The sequence below is a fragment of the Saccostrea echinata genome, unplaced genomic scaffold (genome assembly GCF_033153115.1).
Source record: "Saccostrea echinata isolate AGI-Se365-2 ecotype Australia unplaced genomic scaffold, CSIRO_AGI_Sech_v1 ptg000012l, whole genome shotgun sequence".
Lineage (NCBI taxonomy): Eukaryota > Metazoa > Mollusca > Bivalvia > Ostreida > Ostreidae > Saccostrea > Saccostrea echinata.
Window position 1 is genome coordinate 23,648,289 of NW_026889761.1, and position 11,712 is coordinate 23,660,000.

The window sequence follows — 11,712 nt, forward strand, 5'->3', positions numbered from 1 at the left end:
AGTGAGAGATTCCGTTGTTTAACCCCCCACCCCACATAATTGATTCAACGAATGTTATTTAATTTTATGTTCTTCGTTATATCTTCAGTATGAGTAACATTTTTATTATTAAATTGGATTGTTCATTTTTAACGTCAGTTGAATTTATTAGTATCCCCCCCCCCCCTCCCAACACACACACACACACACACACACACAATTTTTTGATTCAAACAAGTGTTTCTGTATTCATCTTTCTTACATAATCTGTCAAAGCCATTTTTAAATAAATTTCTTGCTTTTTCAACTTTTGTTTATTTGTGTTTCTTATTTTCCAACACCAGGGACCTGTAACATGTTTGTCTCCGTGGTTACATACGAAATCCACGTGTTTCACCTGTCAATCAAAATCACTCGACGCAATCTTGAATGGTGCGATTTGAGACATTCCTTTGTCAAATACATAGTGGGACATAAGTAAATAGCCGGAGGCACCGAATGTTTATCACACCTTTCCAAGTCATCGGTCTTGACCATAGCTAGTGTATTAATCACGTAATCCCAAGTCCTACCCCACAACAGGTGTAAATTAAACTGATTACCAAGAACTTGTTGAAAAATCTGATAGATTAAATATTTTACACTTTAATTAATTCAATCTGTTTAGCCTGTCAAATGGTGATTTGTATACAGTTTTAAAAAAATATACAAAATACAAGTATATTCACCTAACTTTTTGTTCATATTTTACTGACTTATAATAGATTGTCTGTTGAATTAGTGATAATTAAAAAAAATGATTTTTTTTCTCAGTTGACATGTTATTCTTCTAAATTCAACATACATTTAGAATTTAAATTATTCATAAAACCGCTAACGATTGGAATTACATATGAGTTTTACTTCCGAATCTATTACAGATTTGATAAGGGGAGGGGGGTCTTCTGTAATTAGGACCGTAGACTATTATTTGAAGAACCAGGTACTAATTACAGTTCTGCACTTTGTATGCATATATTTTTTTTTTAAAAATTATATCAAAGATATCTGAAGACTTCATAAGAAGGATATGATGAGAGTGAGAGAGAGAGATGAGAGGGGTTAAGATTTATTTAGCATTGCAGACACACTATTTGATATAATGTAACGTGTTTTAAATTTTTATTTTGTAAATTAATTTTAATTAGTACAGTGACAAAAAAAATTATAAGTACATTACCATAATTAGGAGTACGCAGGTATCATTATTTAACAATTAGTATTAATTACTTGTATATTGAGAATGACCCGATTTTTGAAATATATTTGGTTGTGACTTTGAAGTAAAATTAAATTGATAATATTGTTGCTGCTGATTGTTAAATGGTAACAATTGATTATCAAATTTAGACGTAGAAGAATTTTTATCCAAACGAGAAAATTGTCAATTATCATTAAGGAGGGATTCTTCTCATAAGAACACTTATTTCTTATATTTGAAAATCAATGAAATTTTCACAGAATCAAGAAGACAATATCACTAAGTGATGGTATCAACTAGATTAAATTTGACCGTTTTATATTAGAGGCAAGGTCAGGTCAAGGTCAGTACCTTTTCCCTGGACATTAATGCCCTGTTCACACGGAGAGTTTAATTCGAATTAAACGTAAGTTACTGCGAATTAAATTTGATCCGCGTTCACACGGAGAATTTAATGCGAATTAGTTTAATTCGAATTAGTTTACTGCGCATTAAATTACTTCGCATTAGCTCCGTGTGAACGCTAAGCGAAGCTAATTCGAATTAAATTTTGACGCATGCGTAAGGGCAGAATTAAGTCACAGGCCACATGTCAATGGTCAAATATAGGTACTTGTTCCAATTTTGAGTGGAAAACAAAGGAAAATTGTGTGAATCACTAAAATGTGTACAGACACTATGACATTACGTCAAATGTATATCTGCTCTGCACAATATGACGTGATTTGTAAATGACGTCATAATAGCCTCACTGAATAGACTTGTTGTAGAAATAAAATTATAATTCGCATTAGTTTACTTCGCATTAGTTGTCGTGTGAACGCAATTTAATTCGCATTAGTTTAATTCGCATCATTTTACTTCGCATTAATTTACTGCGAATTAAACTCTCCGTGTGAACAGGGCATAAGAATAAAAAAATTACTGTTGCCAATCATGTGATGCCTACTTCTATTTCAATAAATTAAATGTTTTTCTTTTTGCATAAAAAGCTAATTACCATATAGGGTCTATAAGATGATATTACCAAATTGACATAAATAATTTAACTAAAATGGATATTGGCTAATCCGAATTTTCTCTATTTTTCTTAAAATTTTAAGATACTTTAGTTATTTTTATATGCTTCCTATATTTAAATTTTTCTTATTTTCACATATGGTAAAGTTGTCACATAAAGGTACAAAATGATATAAAAACGAAAAGTTTTGACCGTATACTAAAAGAGAAAAAACACTTTTTACGGATTTTTGGCTTAAATCTGAACTTAGATTGGAAGCTTTTAAAAGCTAACATAATTGTAGTTTGTTTGGAAAATCATATTTATTTGATATATTTTAAAACTTTAGTCCCTTATTATTAATTTAACTTACATTCAAAAATTTTCTCCAAGTCTTTGATTGTGTAAAAATTATAACTAAATTCACTGTTATATAATTATTTTAAGAGGCAGAAAAGAAGATATTTTCCTACGCCACCATTCCGCCAAAAATATAGTCCCTGCTAGATTTCAAACTCAGTTTACCATTTCTATTTAAAGTTGTACAATTGTGATGAGGAAAGAAAAATATGATCTTTTAAATCTCTTACATCTAAATATATAAAACATATAAGCAAATATACTTCGACTATTTCATCTAGTCAGAAACCAGACAAGAATCCCTCCTTAAGCCGATAGTTATGAACATCTTGTGGAAATAGTTAACAGCTTGATGAACGAACTGTTTTAGGATATTGAAAATATAAAATTGAAAATTCCTGTATTTTGGTTTTGATGATTTTTTTCCCCAGTCATATTCAGTAGGCTGTAACAGGGAGATAAATTGTAGTTTACTCGACCCTGGCTGTAGGCTGTTTTGAAATCTAAATTCCTCGTTAGAATCGGTTTCTGGTTCAGCCTAGTAAGGTCTGATGCAAAGCTCAATAATTATTCCTTCTGAATTTCTAAAACTTATAGATCAATGCCTCATATCAAAGCTAAAATCGTCGTTGTTTTCCAAGTTAATCTCATTGTCGTTAATACTGACCCGCTTATGGGGTACATGTTGTGACGTCACGCTAGTGGAGCCTCGTTATCGATCATTTCTATTTTCGCTTGATTGGATTTTCAAAACAGGTAAAAATAGGCACTTTTAAAGCACGATAACTTCGTTATTTGTGCATAGATTTCGATGCGGTTTTTTTCTTTCGTATTATTTTATCGTGATCTTTATCATTTCCGGACACCACCCCAACACCCACCACTTGTATAAAATTCATATAGTAAAATACCAAAAAATTGAAGGGGTAAGGTAAAAAAAACTGTAAAGTTTGCAAGATATGTAGGAAGGTAAAGTGACATCCCCCTTTCAAAACAGGTTTTTCAGGTTTGGGTAAGTTTCCTTTTTTAAATAAGGTTTTCTCCTTTGTGTCGATTTTTTTCTTTCTTTTTTTTTTTTGACTTGATATGAAACACCCCACTCCCTTTTCTGGAAAAAAATCACCGGAAAATTCAATTGCGCCGTTACATTTCTCCGCTAGTCAACATTGCCAATTACACAATTTCCTTCTTTACCGTGAAGTACTAGAATTTTTTTTTCTTTTCCACGAAATCCTCTATGAACCAGGTAATACATTTTGCTCCTTGTCTACCACGGGGGATGAATTAATGTGAAAGTCTCTTAAACATCGGTAAAAAGACGAAGTAGATTATAGGTCGTCTAGGCATTAACCTACACATCTTCACAATGTCAACGTTTTGTGAAATCCTTCCTATTTTAAAAGGTTTGAAGAGAAACGATATCACAGAACTTTGACATTGTGAAGATGTATAGGTTAACACGTATAAAACAATTAAAACATGCTGTATGTTCAATAACCCGTAGATCCTAATATACTCAATCATGTCGGAACAAGCTGCATTTAAAAAAAAAATGATATTAATAGCTGAAAACTTCGATGTTGGAATGTTTCCGAAACTGCTGAAAGAAAAGAATAAACGAAGGTTCGCATGTATTCCTTTTTTCAAGGATGGGCTCTGCCTCTGGACAGCGCAAATAAAATATTATAATATAGACACAGGTAAACTTATGTAAATCAATCCACGGAAAAGCAATGTCAAGACTCAAGTAATTACGGAGAAGTAAACTGTGTTTTTTTTCTTTCTTTCATTTTTTTTTTTTTGAAAATATGATGCAGATAAGCAGGAAGACCAAAATCTTGCGAGCCATATTGACATATTATTACACACAAAATCATTTTCTTGAACACCTGCAATCAAAATCCAAGAAACAAGTGTAAGTAAACGGTCTTTAAGTCTTTTTTACAAAGCTTGGCAATTACGGTTCGTCAAGTTAACAAACAAAGCCAATAACTTTGCTTGCGCCAATGTGAGGCGCGGAAAGTGAGAAATCCGCTAAGAATGTACTTTACACCCCTTTTTCCCCTTATGATTCAAAAATTTTCAAAGCCAACCATACCGATTGATTTAAAGATTTTGTCTTTAATTATGAAAAATAATTTAGAAAGCATGATATGCTATCACATGTATACCAATACATCGAAATGTACGTTTATGAAAATGAGGTTTAATTAACGTACATAATAAAATATACATGTAAGATGGACTTATTTAAAAACATGACGTTAAATTCTTGTTCATGACGTCGCATGAAGCAGCATCAAAATATCGCAACGTTAGCGTAAACTATGCTACCTTTACATCTATATAAAACAAAAATAAAGTTTTGTACATGCATATATTGATAATTTCATGAAAATATATACTCTCTCAAAGAGTTTTGAGGAATATTATTTAATTTTGACACGGGGCCGAATTTTGCACCAAACGCACCTTGTCCTTTATGGCTTTAATTAAATATTTCGGGTACTAATTGGCTTAGAATCATCAAACTTTGTCAGCTGATGCATCTTGGGTCCTCTGAGTACAACAACTGAAAAGTAGGTCACAATGACCTGCTTTTGAAATTTTATGGCTGTATTTAATATTTTCAGGTAATATTTGATTAGAATCATCAAAATTTGTCAGTTGATGCATCTTGGGTCCTCGGAGTAGGTTGATTGAAAAGTAGGTCACCGTGACCTACTTTTGAAAATTTATGGCTTTAATTAAATATTTTGGGTACTAATTGGCTTGGAATCATCAAACTTTGTCAGTTGATGTATCTTGGATCCTCGGAGTACAACAACTGAGAAGTAGGTCACTTTGACCTACTTACAAATTTTATGGTTATAATTTTAAAAAAATTTTAGGTCTAAATTGGCTTAGAATCATCAAACTTAGTTGATGGGTCCTCAGAGAATGACAAGTGATAAGTAGGTCACCATGACCAGCTCTCAGGTACTAATTGGCTTAGAATCATCTTGGGTTCTCAGAGTGTGAATTGGAATATCAAGGGTATATCTAAATATACAGGATACTTTGAGGCTTCAAATAGAAGTGATAGGTTGTACAGTTTATTAGAAGAGCAATTCAAGGCCCTTGGGCCTTTTGTTTTGAAATTTTATGGCTATATTTAAATATATCAGGTACTACTAATTGGCTTAGAATCATTAAACTTTGTCAGTTGATGCATCTTGGGTCCTCAAAGTATGTTATCTGAAAAGTAGGTCACTGTCATGTTAATGACCAAGCGTACAGGATGTTGATCCCAACTGCCCTTTTAATTGGTTATTTACAACAAATTTTCTTTCAACTTTTAAAACATTTACATTTAATAAACCGAAATATACAACATAAACTGGACTGTCAGTGTTCAACTCGGCGATGACGGTTGTCCTTAATTACGATACAATTGGTCTCCGGACTGGTACGGAAATATATCCTCCTGTCCTACTGCCATTGAGGCCTACACACACACAAAAGGTATATGTCTTGCGCCCAAGACTCTAGATGTGACTGTGTCTGGTGCCATCTACCACACAGGATGAGGACTTGTTAATTACCCATGCACAATATAATGTCATGGTAGACATACACTTTACACATTGTAAGTTATACAGTGCATACACATGTACATATGGCGTACATATGGCATACAAATAGCATAAAGATGCTTTACTACAATATATTATACCTTTACTTTACACTTTATAACAAATATTACAGAACAGAGGACATACTGAAAGACACGAACGGGGCACCATACAATCATTACTCAAACACTTTTTGCCAACTACGCATATAAATAATGTGTACAGAAATATAAAAAAATATAAAAATAATTAATCTCAAATAGCAAAACAGTTATGGCTGACTTATGATTTTGAGAAATTCCGAAATTGGTTGTTTTAAGATATTTACAGCATTTATATTTTAATGAAAAAATAAAAACAAGGCTTACCTCAGAAAAGTGGGACCATACATATTAGCAATATCAGGTAAACTGTGTTGAAGTATGCCATGACCATTCTATTGCAAAATTTACTAAAATTTCTAGAGAAGTATAAGAACGTCCTTCTCTATGAGGACTGCCGTGTCCAACTGCCGCACGGACTTAACATTACTTTTTAAAGGTCCAATGATTTGAGGCATAAAAGGGGTTGAATATGTACATAGTGAAAAACGGAGGCTCACCACAGGGGAATAGAATTTTGCTTGTGTGTTCGAATATAGACCATTCATATTGATGTAGATTTTAATGTGACAGTCACTGTTACCTACTTTTAAAATTTTATGGTTATAATTAAATATTTTAGGTATTAATTGGCTTAGAATTATCAAACTTAGTTAGTTGATGCATCTTGGGTCCTCAGAGAATGACAAGTGATAGGTTGGTGACCTGATGAGCTACTCTCAGGTACTAATTGGCTTAGAATCATCTTGGGTTCTCAGAGTGTTTCATCTAAAATGTAGGTCATGATGACCTATGTTTGGAATTTCAAGGCTTTATCTAAATATACAGGATACTTAGAGGCTTCAAATAGAAGTGATAGGTTGTTCAGTTTATCAGAAGAGCGATTCAAGGCCCTTGGGCCTTTTGTTTTCTGAATGAGTTGTTACATTATGATTTTTGGGTCAAGTCATTTCAAGCATCTTTAAATCATGCTTGATAAACTTGTATAGATGATGTACTAAATACTAGGGATTTGTGCTTTAGATGCTGTATTTGGCTTAATTTGGTTAAAGATTTTGCCTCATTTGCAGGTGATATTTATTGGAGTGAGCTATGTATTTTTGTTTATTGCTGAATTGTATTGTTTTAAGAGTACAGTTGGTTGTCCAGAACTTAAGAATGAAACAAGACTTGATATAACTCAGCCTGTGATATACCCAGCTACAGATCTAAAACCTTACACCCACTACATTGTTAAAGTAGCAGCAGTGAATGGAAATGGAGAAGGACGCTTTAGTAATGCAACAGTGAAGACTGATGAAGAAAGTAAGCAATTACATGAATGATTTAACTCTTAAATTCTATATACATGGATCTTTCAGAATTGAAAACAGGAAGTTAATAAGCTCTGTTAAATTTAAAATAATTATATTATTTTGTTGGTTATAGTGATTTCTTAATTATTGAAAAGATAAACAAGGAAGCATCATTTACTTGTGTGAATATGAGAAAAAACTTGTTAGCTCACCTGAGATGAAAGCGTCTGATCACATTTTGTTTTTCGTCTGTCTGTCTGTCAATCTGTAAACTTTTAACATTTTCCACTTTTTCTCAAGAACCACTGGTCCAATTTCAACCAAACTTGCCATAAAGTATCCCTTGGTAACTTGACTTACTATGACTTATTCCTGTTCGCCCCTTGGGAGCATAGGACTGCAACCACACCAAGCCAGCGGACTCTGTTTTGGGCTATATTTTTCAATTGGACCAAGGTAAAACCTGCCTCTTTTGCCTCAATTTCCACGGTTCTTTTCCAGGTTTGCCTGGGTTGTCCAACCCTCCTCTTTCCATGTGGGTTCCAAACAAGAGTCTGTTTTGTGATGTTGTAAGTACGTAGTTATGAGGAGCAAGAGTGCCTCTTCCAAAATTGTGAATTTCATGGCCCCAGGGTCAGGGATTCTGGTGTAAGGGCAGGGCTCTATTGATTATATAGTGAAAATGCATTAATTCTTTGAAAATCGGAAGGTTTTAGTGATGACACCTAGTGACACTTAGTGGCATCCCTCGATACCCATACCAGCATTTGATCCCATCCTTGAGTAAAGGGGATTCAAATTTGATCAAATGAAGGGCCATGCCTTCTTCCAAGGTGAGATAAATTCAAATTAGTGTAACATTAATGGCATCTTTTAAAAATCTTCTTCTCAAGTAGCACTGGGCCAGGAAATTTGAAACTTATGTGGATGCATTCTCAGGTTAAATGTATATTTAACTTTCTTCAAATCATGACCCCAGGGGTGAGGACAGGGCTACAAAGAATGATTGAAGTTTTACATAGGAATACATAGGAAAAATCTTTAAAAATCCTCATTTCAAGAACAGCAAACCCATGATTGGTCATATTTTTATGGAAACATCCTCAGGTAGTGTAGATTCAAGTTTGTTAAAATCATGACCACCAGGGGTAGGGCGGGGCCACAATGGACAATCAAATTTTTAAAGTGGAGAAGTCTTCAGGTAGTGTTACAAAGTTTTAAAAAGGCAAATCTTATGTAAATCTTCTTCTCAAGAACAGGAAAGCTGTAGAAGCATCCCCAGATAATCGATGTAGATTCAGATTTGTTCGAATCATGATCCCCTTGGGTAGGGAGGGGACACAACAGGCCATCAAAGTTTAACTAGGAATATAGGAAAGATCATTAAAAATCTCCTTCTTAAGAAAAACAGAGCCATGATTAGTCATATTTATACTGAAGCATCGTCAGGTAGTATATATTCAAGTTTGTTCAAATCATGATCCCTGGGGTTGTGCGGGGCCACGATAGAAGATGAAACTTATAGGAAAAAAATCTTTAAAAAAATCAAAGAAATATGGAAGCATCATCAATTAGTGTAGGTTCAAGTTTTTTTCAAATCATGCCCCCCTACCCTTAATAATAGGCCGAGACCACTTATGAATTTAAACTTTTCAGTATGAACTCCTAGCGGTCGCCTGCGTGGTGCAGTGGTTAGAGCGTCTGCTCTAGAGTCGCGGAGAAAGGAGTTGATCCTTACGTCATGGGTTCGAATCCCACTGTGGGACGTGGAGACCGGTCCTTCTGATGAGACCATATAAACCGAGGTCCCATGTCGCAGTAGGTGCTGGCATGAAAAAGATCCCTCACTGCTCAATGGCCGTAAGTGCCGAGTATAGGACAAAATTTGCTGCTCTACACCAGCAAGTGGTGGTGTCTCCATATGAGTGAAAAATTCTCGAGAGGGACGTTAAACAACATACAAACAAACAAAAAAAAAACTCCAAGCCAAAGTGCTCAGATGAGCGATGTGGCCCATGGGCCTCTTGTTTATCTTGCATAGACTTCGAAAGTTTTCTTAAATAGCTTGTTACCTTTTATTTAGCTTGTTATTATGTTTTAAACCTTTTTACCTCTAACTCAATCCTAATATTATATAGTTCCAAAAAAACCTGGACAGATAACTGCAACAAATATAGAGGCCAAAAGTTTAAAATTGTCCTGGAGTGTAGCAGATCCCTCACCTGGCAACACAACATACACTGTGCATGTGTATGAAGGAACTGATGATATTGGAACCAACTTTAATCTGAGAGAACCAAAACTGAAGACATACGGTGTGTATGAAATCTGTCAGCAAAAATTTATATTCCATAACTTGTTCCATTTTTGATCTTCATTGTTTGGGCAGCATGAAGAAGAATAAGCCTACGACATAATAGAAGGACTTATTTAAAAGTTTTTGCATGAGCAATATTTGAAAACAAGTCTTGATTCAATTTCAGTTGAAAAAAGTACATCTTCAACTTCAATAACTTTATTTTTACATCTCATTGTAGGATTTCACCAGAAGTCTGTGTCCATAGACGAGTTAGAGGAATACTGGCCGTACAAATTCAAAGTTGATGCTGCTACAATAAAAGGGAATACAACATCAGATTTATCAAATATTGTCAGAACAAAACAAGCAGGTTTGTCACTCAGTTATTGCTAATGTAATGATTCCTATTTTATCTGTTATTTTGGGAAAAAATTCTTGTTTTTTACAGTTTATGGCTACTGGTAAATGTGATTGTATATAAGATATCACATATAGCCATAAATTGTATATAAAAAAAAGAATTTATAACACAGACTTTTTATGAGTGAATATGAATTAAAAGTAAATGAATTTATAAAATAAAAACACAGTATTATTGTTATTTATCAGTGGAACATCTAGGTAAACCATAAGTTTTGACAACAGAAATGCAGGTACATAGTTACATATTGACAATGGAGATAATGGAGTATCTTCATCTTGACTTTTGTGGCAGGACACTTTTCATGTACATGAATTAACTCTTTTTCTGATCCACTTGGGCTGATCACAGTTGATTCCATGTGAGGCATCAAGCAAATGTAACCATTTGCCCACATGATGCTACAGAATACTTTGTTTACTATCTACTGACGGATTCATGTTTGTTAAGTACTAAGGACCTCTCTAATCCATTTACTTTGAAAATATGAGATGCAAACATAGATCAAGTTATCTATTGGTAAATATAAATGGTTACTATGTTTTTTTTTTATATGGGCAATAATTTCATCAAGTTTACTTCCTTTAGACAGGAGCACATGACATATTGGCCATACATGTTTGACCAGTTGCTGGGTCAAGCCCCGCTGTTGGCATGTCATATTGTGTATTGATAAAACAAGGCAGTTTATCTGCATTAATTGTATCAGTCCAACCACTTGAAATGGGTACTGACTTACACTGGGCAGTTAGCTTGCAATGGACTGGCATCCTGTCCTCTCCTCCACTTAGCATCCACAGAAACTGGGCATAATCACCAGCATTATGAGCCTCATGGTTCAAAGAAGGATTAACTTTAACTTCCTTTAGTGTCAAGTTTATTTATTCATCGGTGCTTCCAATAAGTTTAACTCGTATATTAGTTTGATTTTCACTTGTTAGGTAATCGACTGTTCTATATATTGTGTGCCATTACCTGGGCCACAAGTTTGATATCTGAATATAACACTTCCAGATCATTTTCTTTAAAAGGAATACTTTTTTTGCGGTGCAATACCATCTTTTCATATATGGAAAATATACGTATTGTTTCTGTTGTTTGTAGCCCTTGTTACTTAGTTAAATACGTCTTGTTTCTATATAGAATTATAGAAAATGAATAGTGATTACCAAATATTGATTTCTTAAAGTTTTATATCAAAATTATAGATACAGTAAAACACCCTTATATTAAAGTGCCAGGGATGGATGGTTTTGATTTGTTATAAGCATAATTTGGTATATCCGTTTAGCTTACAATATATTTATAAGTCATGGGAAATGAAAATCACTTCGCTGTTATAAGCATGTTTTACTGTACTACTGTTAATGAAGTGGAATTAATTTTTAGGATTGATGATGACT

The 11,712-nt window shown here is 33.8% G+C and overlaps 1 long non-coding RNA gene across 1 annotated transcript in view; it reads left to right on the forward strand.

Annotated features, from left to right (window-relative positions):
* Positions 1–7,468: 7,468 nt before the first annotated feature.
* The window catches only part of LOC133185568 (uncharacterized), a 4,404-nt gene continuing 160 nt past the window's right edge, over positions 7,469–11,712 (forward strand). The window contains exons 1-3 of the long non-coding RNA XR_009720924.1: positions 7,469–7,599; positions 9,728–9,904; positions 10,127–10,258. This is a non-coding gene — a long non-coding RNA (uncharacterized LOC133185568). The remainder of the gene's footprint in view (positions 7,600–9,727; positions 9,905–10,126; positions 10,259–11,712) is intronic.